The sequence below is a fragment of the Balaenoptera borealis genome (genome assembly GCF_965194805.1).
Source record: "Balaenoptera borealis genome assembly, chromosome: 18".
Classification (NCBI taxonomy): Eukaryota; Metazoa; Chordata; class Mammalia; order Artiodactyla; family Balaenopteridae; genus Balaenoptera; species Balaenoptera borealis.
Window position 1 is genome coordinate 53,014,420 of NC_138877.1, and position 15,987 is coordinate 53,030,406.

The window sequence follows — 15,987 nt, forward strand, 5'->3', positions numbered from 1 at the left end:
CATCACACCGGATGGAAAAAAACTCCTTAAACCTTACTAAAGGTAATTGCTACCCTCTCTACTTTTGCATTCAACTCATTGACATTTCAAGGGAAAAGTCACACAATAGTCAGGATTGGTCCACCACTGCTTTGTGTCTCTAATCTTGATGGGGCACCTGTAGCTCCCTGATAAAAAAAAAATATGTACTATATTTTTATATATTATATTATATTATATTATATTATATTATATTATATTATATTATATTTTCCCTGGTCAACATGTTCCTATTCCATGTGGCATTTCAGACAATACCTACATCTCTCAAAGGTATGACCGCTCCCCAGATCCCCTTCCCCATCAACCTCTAATCTTGTCTTCTGTTTCACAGAGAAAACAAGTATGAAATTAAACAGTAATTCCTTCAATTTACTTATATACAACCCTACCTTTTTCTTCTCTCCCCCGTTAAAATGAAAGAGATTCTCTTCCTTTTTCTTAGGGGCTTAACTCTGATTATTTCATCTCTCTCTGTATATTTAATAATTCCCTCTTCACAGGCAATTTAAATGTACATATATATTCCCAGTGGTAGGGGAAACACTCTCTTGTTTCTAATTTCTGCCCACTGCTCTCTCCTTAGTTGTTTTTTTTTTTTCCTACTTAGAGTCCATCTTTTTGAAAGAACTGTCTACTGATATATCCACAGCGCCCCTGCCCAACGATGACTCAACTTGGTGCTCCATTCTTACGGCTCTACTCAGAGCAGTTTTTTAAGAAAAATTAATTAATTAATTATTTTTTGGCCGTGTTGGGTCTTTGTTGCTGCGCACGGGCTTTCTCTAGTTGCGGCGAGCGGGGGCTACTCTTCGTTGCGGTGCGCGGGCTTCTCATTGCGGTGGCTTCTATTATTGCAGAGCACGGGTTCTAGGTGCGTGGGCTTCGGGAGCTGCGGCGCACGGGCCCTAGAGCACAGGCTCAGTAGTTGTGGGTCACGGGTTTAAGTTGCTCCGTGGCATGTGGGAGCTTCGCGGACCAGGGCTCGAACCTGTGTCCCCTGCATTGGCAGGCGGATTCTTAACCACTACGCCACGAGGGAAGCCCCACAGAGCAGATTTTTAAAAGGCCACTAACGATTTCCTTGTAGCTAACTTCAAAGAACTTTTGTAAGTCTTTATCTTCCTGGATTTCTCACTGATAAAAATACAACTGATTGCTCCCTCCTTGTTTTTTTTTTTTTTTATTAATTTTTATTGGAGTATAGTTGCTTTACAATGTTGTGTTAGTTTCTGCTGTGCAGCAAAGTGAATTAGTTATAAGTATACATATATCCCCTCTTTTTTAGATTTCCTTCCCATTTAGGTCACCACAGAGCATTGAGTAGAGTTCCCTGAGCTATACAGCAGGTTCTCATTAGTTATCTATTTCATACATAGTAGTGTATATATGTCAATCTCAACCTCCCTCCTTCTTAAAATACTTTCTTTCATATTTTCCATGTCACAGCACTGCCTAGATCCCCCCCGTGTCTGTACACATTCATTCATGGTTACCTTGCTGTCTCCTCTTCCTCAGCCCATACCTTTTAACTTGATGCTACTCAAAGTGTAGTCTTGATACTTTTCCTCTGCCATTCCATACCTTGCGGTAGGCAGAATAATACCCCTCCCCCCAGAGATGTCCACATCCTAATTGCCAGAACCTGTGACTATGTTACCTTACATGGCAAAAGGGACTGTGCAGATATGATTAACATAAGGACTTTGAGATGGAAAGTGAGCCATTGTAATCACAAGAGTCCTTATAAGGGAAAGAGGAAGGCTGGAGAGTCAGTGAAGGAGACGTGGTGATGGACGCACAGGTTGCGCCTCTAGAAGCTGGAAAAGGTAAGGACATATATTCTCTTCCAGAGCCTCCAGAAGGGATGCAGCTTTGCTGACACCTTGACACTCTAAGACCTACTACAAACTTCTGACTTCCAGAACTAGAATACATTTGTGTTGATTCAAGCTGCTGAGTTTGTGATAATTTGTTGCAGCAGCAATCAGAAACTAAGACAACCCTCTCCCTGTACAATCTCATCTGAGGCTTCAGGTCATTTTTTTCTCTACCCATCAGAAGGTTCCTGAATTAGTTATGGTACTTTGTTGCTGTAACAAACTCACCCCCTAAATATATGATTCCTCAGTCATAATACAGGTTAGATGTTTCTCCTGTAGCAGGAATGGGTCAGTGGAAAGGTTAGCAGAAGGACCCCTCCTCAGTTGTTTAGTAACGCAGGCTGACAAAAGTCCTGCCATCTCCAGCATCTGCTAAAAAGAAAAAGAGCATGGGAAAAAGACCATGGACCAGAGCATGGGAGAAGTTTTTATAGGTCTAGTTCACAGGTGAAGTATTTTTCTTCTCAAATTCCACTGGCCAGATTTAGTCACACAGCAGCATCCAACTGCAAAGGATACAAAGAAATATAGTCCACTTATGTCCCCATGATGAAAGAGAAAATGTGGATTTTGTTCAGCAGCTTTGTGAAATGTCTCCCAAATCTTATTTCTAAGTCAGACCTATTTGCAGACAACTGGAGCCACATAGCCAACTTCGGACTGGATAGCTCTGGTTAGAGGCATCTAAGAACCTTGAACTCAACATTTCAGAAATTAAATCCATCATCTTCTCAATGCTGTGTCTCCAGTGTTTTTATGTCGCTGAATGGTAACACTGTTACCCAAGTCAGAAACATGGGGGCCATCTGTGACTTCTCTCTCACTCCTTAATCAAGCACGAGGTCAATAGTGAATAAAAGAATTATGTTTCAATTTTGTTCAACTATCCAGCATGACTGCCACCATCCTTAATCCATGCCATCACCATCACTCACCTAGAGCACTGAAAACGCCTCACAATTTGGATCCATTCTTAATCTCCACAGTCTTCTGTAAATGCCAATTCCCCAATTTGTGCCATTCCCCAGTTCAACCAGTTTTAAGTTTTCCCAGTATTCTTAAGACAAAGGTTAAACTTACCACGGCTTCCAAGACTCTTCACCTCCAAGCCCTCCCCACACAATTCTGTCCTACTGTCACACCAAACTCTTTCCAGGGTCTTTAAGTCTCCGTGGTGTCTCTTGCTTTTGGATCTTGATACATCCTATTCCCCTGCCCTGGTTCCTTCTCCCTCTCCCCTCAAACTTTACCAGTCAAGTCTTAATTTATCTTTCAGACATCAGCTCAAAGGCATTTTCTCTGAGAAACATTCCCTGGTGGCCCATAAAAACTTAAAGCCCAGAGTATATGCCCAGTAGTGGGATTGTTGGGTCATATGGTAGTTCTATTTTTAGTTTTTTAAGGAACCTCCATACTGTTCTCCATAGTAGCTGTATCAATTTACATTCCCACCAACAGTGCAAAAGGGTTCCCTTTTCTCCACACCCTCTCCAGCATTAATTGTTTGTAAATTTTTTGATGATGGCCATTCTGACAGGTGTGAGGTGATACCTCATTGTAGTTTTGATTTGCATTTCTCTGATGATTAGTGATGTTGAGCATCCTTTCATGTGTTTGTTGGCAATCTGTATATCTTCTTTGGAGAAATGTCTATTTAGGTCTTCTGCCCATTTTTGGACTGAGTTGTTTGTTTTTTTGGTATTGAGCTGCATGAGCTGCTTGTAAATTTTGGAGATTAATCCTTTGTTAGTAGCTTTGTTTGCAAATATCTGCTCCTATTCTGAGGGTTGTCTTTTCGTCTTGTTTATGGTTTCCTTTGTTGTGCAAAAGCTTTTAAGTTTCATTAGGTCCCATTTGTTTATTTTTGTTTTTATTTCCATTAATCTAGGAGGTGGGTCAAAAAGGATCTTGCTGTGATTTATGTCATAGAGTGTTCTGCCTATGTTTTCCTCTAAGAGTTTGATACTGTCTGGCCTTACATTTAGGTCTTTAATCCATTTTGAGTTTATTTTGTGTATGGTGTTAGGGAGTGTTCTAATTTCATTCTTTTACATGTAGCTTATTGCAGCACTATTTACAATAGCCAGGACATGGAAGCAACCTAAGTGTCCATCAACAGATGAATGGATAAAGAAGATGTGGCACATATATACAATGGAATATTACTCAGCCATAAAAAGAAACAAAATTGAGTTATTTGTAGTGAGGTGGATGGACCTAGAGTCTGTCATACAGAGTGAAGTAAGTCAGAAAGAGAAAAACAAATACCGTATGCTAATACATATATATGGAATCAAAAAAAAAAAAAAGCTTCTGAAGAACCTAGGGGCAGGACAGGAATAAAGATGTAGACGTAGAGAATGGACTTGAAGACATGGGGAGGGGGAAGGGTAAGCTGGGACAAAGTGAGAGAGTGGCATGGACATATATACACTACCAAATGTGAAATAGATAGCTAGTGGGAAGCAGCTGCATAGCACAGGGAGATCAGCTCGGTGCTTTGTGACCACCTAGAGGGGTGGGATAGGGAGGGTGGGAGGGAGATGCAAGAGGGAGGGGATATGGGAATATATGTATACATATAGCTGATTCGCTTTGTTCTACAGCAGAAACTCACACAACAATGTAAAGCGATTATACTCCAATAAAGATGTTTAAAAAAAAAAAGAAAAAAAAATCTTAAAGCCCACACCACACTCTATTTGTGTAATCACCTGTCTTTCCTGAGAAATTGCAAGTTATGTGAGGGCAGGAGAAGAGTCTGTTGTATTTTTTTTATCCTCAATGCTTAGTCTAGTGCCTATAAATATTTGTTTAAAGAAGGAACAGATCCTCATTTATGTATGTCTAAGGTATATGAAGCTAGGTAAAGACTAAGGCATTTATATTCTTCTCATCACTGAGGTCCCGTTCCCAGGTTTACTTATAATTTCCTAACTGGTTAAAATTAACATTAATAACAATAGTAGCTGCTGTCACAGCATGATCCTCAATCACAAAAAGCAGCTATGTTTTATGTATACAGGTATTGTTTGTTATCAAATTAACTCATTTGTAGTGCTTCAAAGGGACACAGTAATAACAAAGTCACTACTCAGTATAGGTCAAGAATGCTTTACAAATAAACACAAAAACAAAACAGAAGTTGTTTCTAATTCAAGAAAATGTGTGTGTGTATAAATTATATATAAAATGTGTGCCTATATCTATATACATATTCATGTGTATACATACATTTTATATATAATTTCCTTTTAACCCAACTTCATAAGTTTACAGCAGCAGAAAAAATACATAATTTTATGGTTATTAAACTACTAGCTAGAAAGAGCCTAACATAGTTCTCATGTTGGTCCTACACTTTCTTATATGACGAAAGAAGAAGAATTACTTGTGAAATCATTGTGGTCAATATGTTCTACATTTTTCTAAATCAAACCAAGACTATCTCTAATTATGAGCAATGAAGTGCATTTGTTTAACTTCAAGCTTGAAAGCATTTGCTTAAAAAAATAAATAAATAAATCATTTTGGTATGAACAATTTTGACTGAATGCTTAATAGATAATAAAATATACTTTTTTTTGACTTTTATTTTTTTATACAGGATAACTTATTAGTTATCCATTCTATACATATTAGTGTATATATGTCAATCCAAATCTCCCAATAATAAAATATACTTTTAATGTCCTAAACTATGTTAATTTGAGGTTAGGAATAAGACTTCAATTACTCCAAAGTCTGAAAATTCAGAATCACCATTCCCAAGGAAATCATAATCCATCTCCCTAGTGTACAATTCTGTTTTCAAAAGAAGCTCTTTTAACACAGCACAATGTGACCTTTTATTTGGAACATCAAGCAACTCAATAAATTATTATGGGAAGGAATGGATCTAGGTAAGATTTAGGGGCTTTGATTTGCATTTAAATGGCATCGTTTCTTAAAACTTATCTATACCTTTTCCAGTGGAGAATTTAATAAAGGATGGAAAATAACACTGACTGTAAAAGTATGCATACAATTGGTCTTTAATGATAAATGTAGAAATTTTTTACTCGACGATAAATAGGAAAACATTTATTTTTTTCTGCTGAGTGAATTTGTAACCCCAAACCAGTTTCTGCTCCAAGTAATTTGATGAGTAGTTTGATGTTTTGTCTATAGTAACTTTCTCATAATTTTCTTTGAGTTTGGGGAAGCAAATTGTTTGATAGTAATAATCAGGCTTAAAAATAAAATTGTTCTGACTGATACTTAATGACTCTGAACTGTTCGGGGAGCCATGGAAAAACTACTCACAGAGAAGAGGGAGCAAAGACATAAAACTTAAGAAGAGGGGAAAATGTCCATGGGGAGCCGGGAAATGAGTTTAATCTGAGAAAAATGTATTTGGTTCTTAATATTAGAATAAACAATCTGGAAAGTATTACTTGTTGGTTAAAAGCACAGTTTAAAATTTTTTTTCTTTGTTTTGTGGGGTTTTTTAAATTCAATCAGATCTTGGTTTTGAATACTGGCTCCTACTTATTCTGTGACCGTGGGAAAATCACTCCACTGGACCTTCACTGCCCTGTTTGTAAAAAGGGATGAGGTTGGATCAAGTTTAGAAATGGCTTAGCAAATGGAGGTGCCCATAATGTGTATGACAAATCGGAGGAGGAGACAGAAAGAAAGGATACTAGTTAAGTGTTTATTTCAATACCTCAGCAGTGAGATGAGGGTGATTCTCAGTCGGCGGGAGTGAGGGGACATTCGGCAATGTCTAGGGGCACTTTTGGTTGTCACAACTGGGGTGGGTGTCATTGGCATCCGGTGTGTAGAGTCCAGGGATGCTGCTGAACATGCTATGATACACAGAATTGTATGTGTGTTATACACACAATACAATACACAGAACAGCCCCCAACAAAAAGAAGTATCCATTCCAATACATCAGGAGTGCCAAAGCTGATAAACTCTGTCCTAAGCTAAGGTGTGAGCGTGAAGATGGGATGAAGTGGACAGACTGAAGCAATGCGTATAAAGCTAAATCAAAGGGGCTTGGTAACTGACTTGATGTAGAAGGTGCCGTACTTACAGGAATGTGGTCTGAGTCATTTATCTTAGCACCTATTAAAGTGCCCTGCACATATGTGGTATTCCAAAATATTTATTGAGTGGAAAAAGTAATTGAATACATGAATGATTGAATAAGTGAATGAAAAGAGAAACAGGAATTGAGAATGACCTCCAGCTGTTGGCTTGGGCCATTCAGTTAATAGCGGTGACAGCCTCTGGGATGCGGACACACGAAGAAAAGACGGTCTTAGGAAAAAGGTGGAGAGTTCAGGAATGGTCTTGAGATGCCTGAGACAGCTATTTACAATACATATAGACTCAATAGTTCAGCTGTTCAATGCTTCAATTGTTAATTCTGCTAAGTGGGATAAAAATGTTTATAAATGGAAACCCTCCTTGAAAAGAGTCTTTTAAAATAATATTGGATATTTATAAATTAAAACCAAGAATAATTTCAAGTTGTTATGATAGCTAGAGAAATCTAAAATTTGCATTTTATTATTTTTTTCTAAGGAAAAAAATTTTTTTCTAAGGAAAATTAAAAATTCCAATTATGTGATCTTAGAATACTAAATATTTTCTCCCATCATAATGCTTCTTGCCTAACTTCACTATTTTGGCCCTGAAGTGAAGTAAAACAAATTTACTCATGCCATGTAAGCACTAGAGGCAGGGAGATTACTTTCACACTCAGATGTGGTTAATTGTTCTTCTCCACACTCATCCCTTCTCCAAAACCATTCTGGCCCCGGGGTCCATCTGCCATTGACCTATTCTCCAATGGCCCCTAGAACCAGAATGCAGACATTTGTCCCCAGGATTCCCTTTGCCTATATTCAGAGAGTGCCACTCAACGGCCTTGTGGAGTGGTTTCTATGCCAGTGATGAAGCACAGGAGTGCTGGAGATACCAGGGACGTTGAGGTCATCATCCCTGTTTTTTGTACCCCTGTCACTTCACTCTGGACATAACACTTCTCTTCATACATGTCTTTGCCATGAAGAGAATATGGCTCTTTCTTGAGTCTCTTCTTATCCTCAAAGCCACCCTGTTCTTTCAATTTTTAAAACATTACCTAAAACCATTTAGAGAATATTCCCTAGGGCCTGGGGCAGAGTGTATTTGCAAAGTGCTACACCACCATGCCCAGGAGAGAACTCAGGAAACTTGATTCTTCTCATCTCAGAGCAAGTTCCTTGCAGGCCATGGCACCTGTTGGTGGATGGACTTCACCTCACCTTTCTGTTCAAGGGTGTTAATCTCAGTGACATTTATGTTCTTGGAGATGACAGTAATTATCATTTCTGTAAATTTTCCTCATCATATTGTCCAGAAACTTCTGGAGCCTGAATGCAAACAAGACACGTGAGGACTTGACCTGACATCTCAGTCTGGTCAAGGTGGACACCCAGAATATATCTCACACCTATCCTTTCCTATCTAATTTTTAAGTTAATTACTTTTATTTTCATATTGGTGCTGGCTGGAATTTTATTCTTGGACCATGTGCATTGACTGACTCTTAAACCCAACAGAATTAGTGGTTCAAAACATAGCCATTGACATTGTGCATTTTGTTCTCTGTTGCCTTTTTTATACACCTTTATGATACCAAATGCTGCCTACATAGGATCTTAGCAAACACACTGAAAGGGAGCTGTGATTGGACTGAGTCCTTTAATCATGGCCTAAAATTATTTTTGGTCAGACTTTTAAAGTCCAGGTCCATCTTGTGATTTCTGTGGTCAGGGGGGTTGGCAGTCATGCTTTCCAGAAATATTGAGACATCAGGACGAAGGCCCTGAAGTGAATGCAGATGTCAGCACCTTCATTTATAAGAACTCACACTGCCGTCATGGAAAACATGCTGATGCCAGAAAGAGGGAGGAGAGATTAGAGGAGCTCTAGGAGCAACAAGTTGGAGATGGATTTCCTGGTGGGAGTGCATGCACACTGACATAGAAGGATGTCAGAAACAGTTTTCCAGGTTTTTACAAATCTAGCAAAGGAACATTTTATCCATTTGTCAAAACTGTGAGCTCTGCTGCCTCAACAGCTTTAGCTTTTTGTTCAGTTTTAAGTGACTGAAATGATGAAGACAAGTTCCCTGTGAAGTCTCACCAAAAAGCATCAGGAAAACAGTATCTGTCCATGCATTGAAGCAGAGTGCACATTCTGATGGAGTATTTTCATGTCAAAATGAGTAGCTCTGTGGTTATGAAGTCCTCTTCTTGTCAGCTATTCACTTGATACCAGGGACTACAGGTTGAGGGGTTTTTTTTTTTCGTTATTAAATTTCTTCTATTAAAAGAAAGTAAAGATAATAACAGAAGACATTGGTTTGTACAGAAATCCTAACGTGCCACCAAGAAAGTGAAGTTTTCTGTGATCCCATGATCGAAGTTTCTCCCATGAAGGATTCATCTGTTTCTGGGCATAGTTCTGAGAGTTTTTATATCCATTTTTGTGAAGCTTGAAGAGACTTCAGTGTAACACCACACCCCAAGAAGTCTCTAAAGTTGTTAAAGTATTAAGAAAGACATAATTGTTAAAAGTCTAGTTCTTAAATGAAATCCCTTGTGGAATATGAAAAATCTTCTAAGGCTACAAGGCGACAGTGTGGCACTGAGGACGGACGTGGCTCTGTTCATTTAGAAAATACCATAAACGGATTTATTATGGGAATTTGGTAAAGAAATCTTTCATTAATAGGAAACATTTGGCTCTACACTGCAAAGAAAGTGAGCTTTACGTAATTTGTTAAGATCTTTCAGAGATTCGATATCCTTCTCCTCAGTCTTAAGGTAAGTACTGTATAAATATATGATTTGGAAAAAAAGCTTATAAAATTCAGTTGTAGGTAATGTGATTTCCATTTTGGGGTTGTACCCTTTTGTTGTTTACTGAATTCATTTAATGTCATTGGGAAAACCATTCAAATTCCTACTGTAGGCTGATGTGATGTAGATAGTCTTTGTTAGTGAACCTTGATGGAAAGAGATATATCAGGATTCTGAATTTCCAAATTCATCAAGAGGAGTCTCCAGTGGTATACGCAGAAGGGGGGCATTTCAAACACAGAATTGATTACTGTGGGCTTTGATTCCAAATCCCAATGAAATCCTGAACCTGTTGATATGGCCTGGACCGCATGTGAACCTTTGAACTTCTATTGTGCCTTAGTTTACACCTAGAACGTGAGCTAGTCCAAGCAGACTGCTTTATCTCCTTCCCCTGAGGACCACCTGGTATTCATCAGTAAAAACTCCATCTGTATCTCTGGCTCAGCTCAGAGTATTTTTCCTGAAAAGTGTGTTTCCCTGGAATAGAAAAGTGATAGTGGTAAGCCAGGCATGACCCCAAAACACTGAGCAATCTCCAGATTAGAGTTTGATTAGTTAGAGTTAGCTAAGGACCTTGAAATCCAATTTAAGTGTCAATGAGCACTGGGGCTATAGCCTTTGGTGCTCCAGGGTGGGGTGGGGTGGGAAGCTAGATGTACATGGATTTGGCCAAGACTACTCTCCCCTGCCTTGCTCACCTGGACTCTGCCAGCTTCCTTTGAATCTACATGGGAGCCAAGATTTCATCCTGTGAGCCAGAAGAGTGACATGATGATATATGCATTTTCAAAAGAGAACCTAGAAGTCATCTGAGTGACAGAGCAGAAGGGGAGAAGGCTGGAGCCAGGGCAATCAAGGTCATTAAATATTCCAGTTGAGAGACCAAGAAGATCGGCACAAGGGAAGAGAGCTGGTTAAAGGAATAATAATGGAAAATGGCTCTCAAGATGCAGTGGGAAGGTTTCCCAAGCAGGTAAACAGGGACTTTTATTTTCTGAGCTTATCAAATGGCATGGAAGAAAATTGTGTAAGATAAGAATGCAGTAAACCTAATACCCAATGTTGAAAAGATTTTAAAGTAAGTGAAAGATGGTGGTAAGAAGTAGAATAATCCAAAATGTAAGGAGTTTGCTGATGCCTCTTCCTGCTCTCCTTAAAACCTCAACTAAGACAAGTAATTATTTGACATCACAGAGCACTAGTTCTTCACTTTGTACGCATCTTGATGAAGTCTCTCCTGTAACACACGATCCCTAAATAATGCATGAGGGCTCTGCTTCCACCCGCAGCAGTCACTCTGCCTTAGTGGTTTCTACCATCAGAGATGGTGGTTCCCTAGCACATAAAAGCAAGTGATCGTTATCATCAATCCCCTGGCTTCATTATTATTTCACAGGATGGACTGCAGAAGATAAAGTATAAATACCCCTTTCTTACTGTTCATTACCAGTCACATTTTCTCATATTCAATTTCATTCTTCCCTTCCAAGAAATCTAAATAGAAGTAGATATTGATTTTGCAAATGTGTTTCTTAATGGTAAGAAATAGCAAATTAAACCCTGAAATGTAACTTTAAATGTACATTTTATGTCCTTCAGATAAAGCAAATATCTGTGCTTTGTCGTATCTCTAGGGGAACATATCAGGAGATGGGTAGTTTGTTTAGCAGGAGAAAAATATGTTTACCATTTTTTCAGTGCCTAGAATGAATGAAGCGTCTAAGATTTCTTGCTTTGTAAGCCCTTTTCCAGTTTAGCAGAATCAAGAGGGGAGAATTCACCTGCAATTTTGATAGACAACCTGACAGGACATGGACTACAGTCACAAAAAACTTCCGATTGAAAGATTTATCTCCTGGAATAAATCCATGCAGATAAAGTGGTTAGATAGAGCAGGATGGAATAGCACACAGTTGAAACTAGTTCTTACATTTTTCATGTAATGGCATTGGTTTGTTCTTTGTATTAAATATTCTAAATAGTCTCACTCTCTATATTAATTGATGGAATTAAAGCAAGCTAGATATTATGTGCACATGTGTCATTTCTTCGTTTTTAAAAAATTTATTTATTTTATTTATTTTTGGCTGCATTGGGTCTTCGTTGTTGTGCACGGGCTTCCTCTAGTTGCAGTGAGCGGGGGCTACTCTTCATTGCGGTGCGCGGGCTTCTCATTGCAGTGGCCTCTCGTTGCGGAGCACAGGCTCTAGGTGCGCGGGCTCAGTGGTTGTGGCTCGCGGGGTCTCGAGCGCAGGTTCAGTAGTATGTGGCACACAGGTTTTAGTTGCTCCGCCTCATGTGGGATCTTCCCGGACCAGGGCTCGAACTCATGTCCCCTGCGTTGGCAGGTGGATTCTTAACCACTGCACCACCAGGGAAGCCCTGCACGTGTGTCATTTCTGATTGGCCCAGTGCAATCTAAGTAACACAAGACTGGAAACAGAAATGGGAATGCATTCCGAAAATCACAGCCTTGAATCAGCAAGCTATGATTTTCAGAAGTAAAAGCACAGTTAAGACTCACTGTGAGGATCCTATTCCCTGTTTAACCTCATACGAAAAACTTAGCAAATCCAAACCTTCACTTTGTAGTTTTCTATACTTAGAGACAACACTGCTGATGGTGTGATTCTCCCTGTAGGCAAGTGTGGAAGAAAAGCTTGATTTTTGTGTGTAATCCTTGCCTGCAAACAGGGTCAGCCTCATGGGGCACTCACTCAGGGCCCAGTGCCCAGAAGGGCCCTGCACTTGGTTTAATGCTCTGCTATCACCAACCATTGAAACTCTTTCTCATTTTTGAACAAGGAGCCCTGCATTTTCACTTTGTACTGGGCCCTACAAATTATGTAGCTAGTCCTGCCTGCTGGATCTATTATCTTGCAGATCTATCTTTTTGCTTTATAATGCACGAAGGCTTTTTTTTGTTTGTTTTTCTTTTCTTTTTAAAAATTGCATAGCCTCATTTTGGGGGCTGATTTATTTACACTCATGGCTTCCGGATGACAGGGTATTGTTCGTATTCTATTTCTCTTCTTGGAATTAGGTCTCCCTTCAACCAATACACACACACAGTTTAACAACATGATCTATTAATTATAGGTAATGATATAAGATAGAACTCTAAAGTCTAACTTCCATGATAAATATTGAATACATTCTTCTGGCCTTATTTCTCTGAGATAAGAATCTCTGTGCATGTTTCATACACTCACTTGCTTTTTCCCTGATAGTCTTTCAATGTTTACTTGGTTCCACTTTTAAGGTGCAGCTCAATGGGTTAGTTCTGTCAAAACTGTGCTTCAGAAAAGCCTAACTAAAGAAGAGTGAAGCCAGATGTTCACAAACATTTTGATTAATTTTTCCCTTTTAAACAACTTTTGAATTTTGAAAAGCTTTCTGAAGAACAGACTTAGCTCCCTACTACATCACTTGAAATAGGATTAACTAAATTACAATCAAGTAGTTGTCTCTTGCATCTCTATTGAGAAACTCCATGTCCCTCAATAAATGTCTTAATTTTTTTTTTAGACCACAAGATTTCTGCTAATTAGATATAGTTAATTCACCCATATGTTAGTTTTTGAAAAGTTTAATTAGTTATAAATTTTAAAAGTTGGATATTCTAGCTTCTTTTAAAACATGGAAGGGTCTAGCATCAACGATCCATCTGTTCTTAAATTAGTGAAGTCCAACCTATCTATCGTTTTCCTATAAATAGTGTTCTTGTGTCCTGTTTTAAAGATCTTTGCCTTTCCTAAGCTCATGAATATATTCTCTTGTATTATTTTACAGAAAATGTATTATTTTACTTTTTATATTGAAATCTGTTCCATCTGGAGTTAAATTTTGTATATGATATAAGATAGTGAGGTGGTATTCAGGCTCATTTTTGTTTCTGTTTGTGGACATCCAATTCATACAGCACAATTTATTGGGAGCGGAATGCAAAAGAAACTATCATTTTCACTGCTTGTGATGACACTTTCATCATCAGTGAAGAATTTGTAGATATGTTGGTGTGTTTCTGGAATATTTTGTTCAATGTATCTATTGTCTATCCTTTAACCAACAGTAAACTTACAATATCTATAAGTTTCAATATCTGGTACTATAGGTCTTCAACTTTGTTTTCCTTCAAGGCCATCATGGCTATTCTTGGTCTTTAACATTTCCATATTGTTTTAAATCAGCTTTTTAAACTTCACAAAAATACCTGTTGAGATTTTGATTAGGAGTGCATATAATTTATAAATCAATCTGGAGAGAAATGGCTTTCCTACACTATTGTAGGAAAATATATGTATAAAAGTATTCTAACTCATGGACACAGTATATGCTATATTAATTTAGTTCTTCTTTAATTTCTTTCCATAATATTTTATCGTTTTCCTTTCTACACACTACTGTTAAATATAATACTAGATACTTAATTTTTTGATGTTAATTTTATTTTCTAGTTATTCGTTAGTATTTTGTGCATACAGTTTATTTTGTATATTCACTTTATATCTACTGACTGATAAATTCTCTTATTGATTCTAATCATTTAGCTTTTGGAGTTTCTATATACATTCTCATATCTCCTCTTGGAAAGACTTCCAGGACACTGTTAAATGGAAATGGCAATGGGGCTGTATTATCTCCTGAGATATCCTTATCTCAGGAAGAAATTTTCCAATATTTCATCAAGTATGATGTTTGCTATAAATTTTCTTTGAAGAAAGTCTTTATCATATAAAGAAATTTCCTCCTGTGTCTATTTTTCTAAAAGGAATTTGTTGTTACTTTGTTTTGTTTCAATCATGAATGTTTGTAACGTTTTTATTTACTTGTTTTTTTTTGCATTTATTGAAATGGTTACATGCTTTTTTTCCTTAATTGTAATGAATTGGTGTAATGAATTACAGTAATTGATTTTTGAGCAATAAATCAACCTTGCATTCCTGATTTAAACTCAATTTTCTGGGTATATATTATGCTTTGTGCCTCTGTTCACAAGAAAGATTGATCTGTAATTTTTCTTTTTTTATGTCTTTGTCTGGTGTTGCTGTCAAGATTGTGATAGCCTTATAACATGAGTTGGGAAATATCCCCCCTGTATCTAGACTTTAAAAAGTTTGTGAAAGAGTGAGATTATTTCTTCATAAAGTATTTAGAATGTTTCTCTTTTGAAGCATCTGGGCCCAGAGTTTTCTCTCTGGAAAGGTTTAAAATCAATCTTTTTGATAGATAATAACATTATTTGGACTTTCTATTTCTTTATTTAAATCAGTTTTGATAAGTTGTGTTCTTTTCAAGAAATGTATTTATCTAATTTATGAAATTAATTGATGTAAATTTATGACCTCCTCTTACTATATTTTAATATGTGTAGTGATGTTCCCTTTTTATTCCTGAAATTAATCATTTGTTTCTAATATTTCCCTTCTCTCCATTCTTTGATCTGTATTTCTGGATATTTATAAATTATATTAATATTTTCAAATAACCAACTTTTACCCCTTTAATTTTTCCAATTGAATATTTGTTTTTTATTACATTGAGTACTGATCTCTTTTTTTTAAATTGTTATTTCCTTCCCATCCTTTTTATTTAATATGTTTAATTGTTCTTTCTTCTAGATTTTGAGTTGGATACTTAGATCACTGACTTTTAGCTTTTTTTCTCCCTCTTCTAGTAAATTTACTTAAAGCTTAAAATTTTTCACCTTAAGCACTACTCTTTCTACGTTGCACATGTCACTCATTTCCAAATATTTTCTTGTTTCCTCAGTTAAAACTTTGATTTTTATCTCTGCAGTGTAGTGAGAATGCTACAAACCCTACACCACTGTTCTCTGTTTTGCTTCCATGCTCTGTGCCCCAAATCAGACTGTTCCCCAAGGGCTTGTGAGGTTCACATCGAAGTATCTTCTTTTTCTCTGGAATCCTGGCAAAATTTTCAAGGATTCAGGATCTAGAGTCCTCAACTCTTGGCTGCGTTGGTTTCTTTCTGTAATATTCAAATCGTATTTTCTTTAAAATAAAACACACACAGATTTTATAGTTGTTCTATCAGAGAATGAGTCTGATACAAATGACTTCCTCAGAGCCAAAAACAGAAGTCCCCCCGCCATATTCAAATGCTACCAGTAAAATACCTTTCACCTCTGCTTATGT

General features: G+C 37.4%; 1 protein-coding gene across 6 annotated transcripts in view; it reads left to right on the forward strand.

Moving 5' to 3' along the window:
• Positions 1 to 15,987, forward strand: part of LOC309615920 (uncharacterized protein) — a 402,693-nt gene that overhangs the window by 312,883 nt on the left and 73,823 nt on the right. The window lies entirely within an intron of this gene.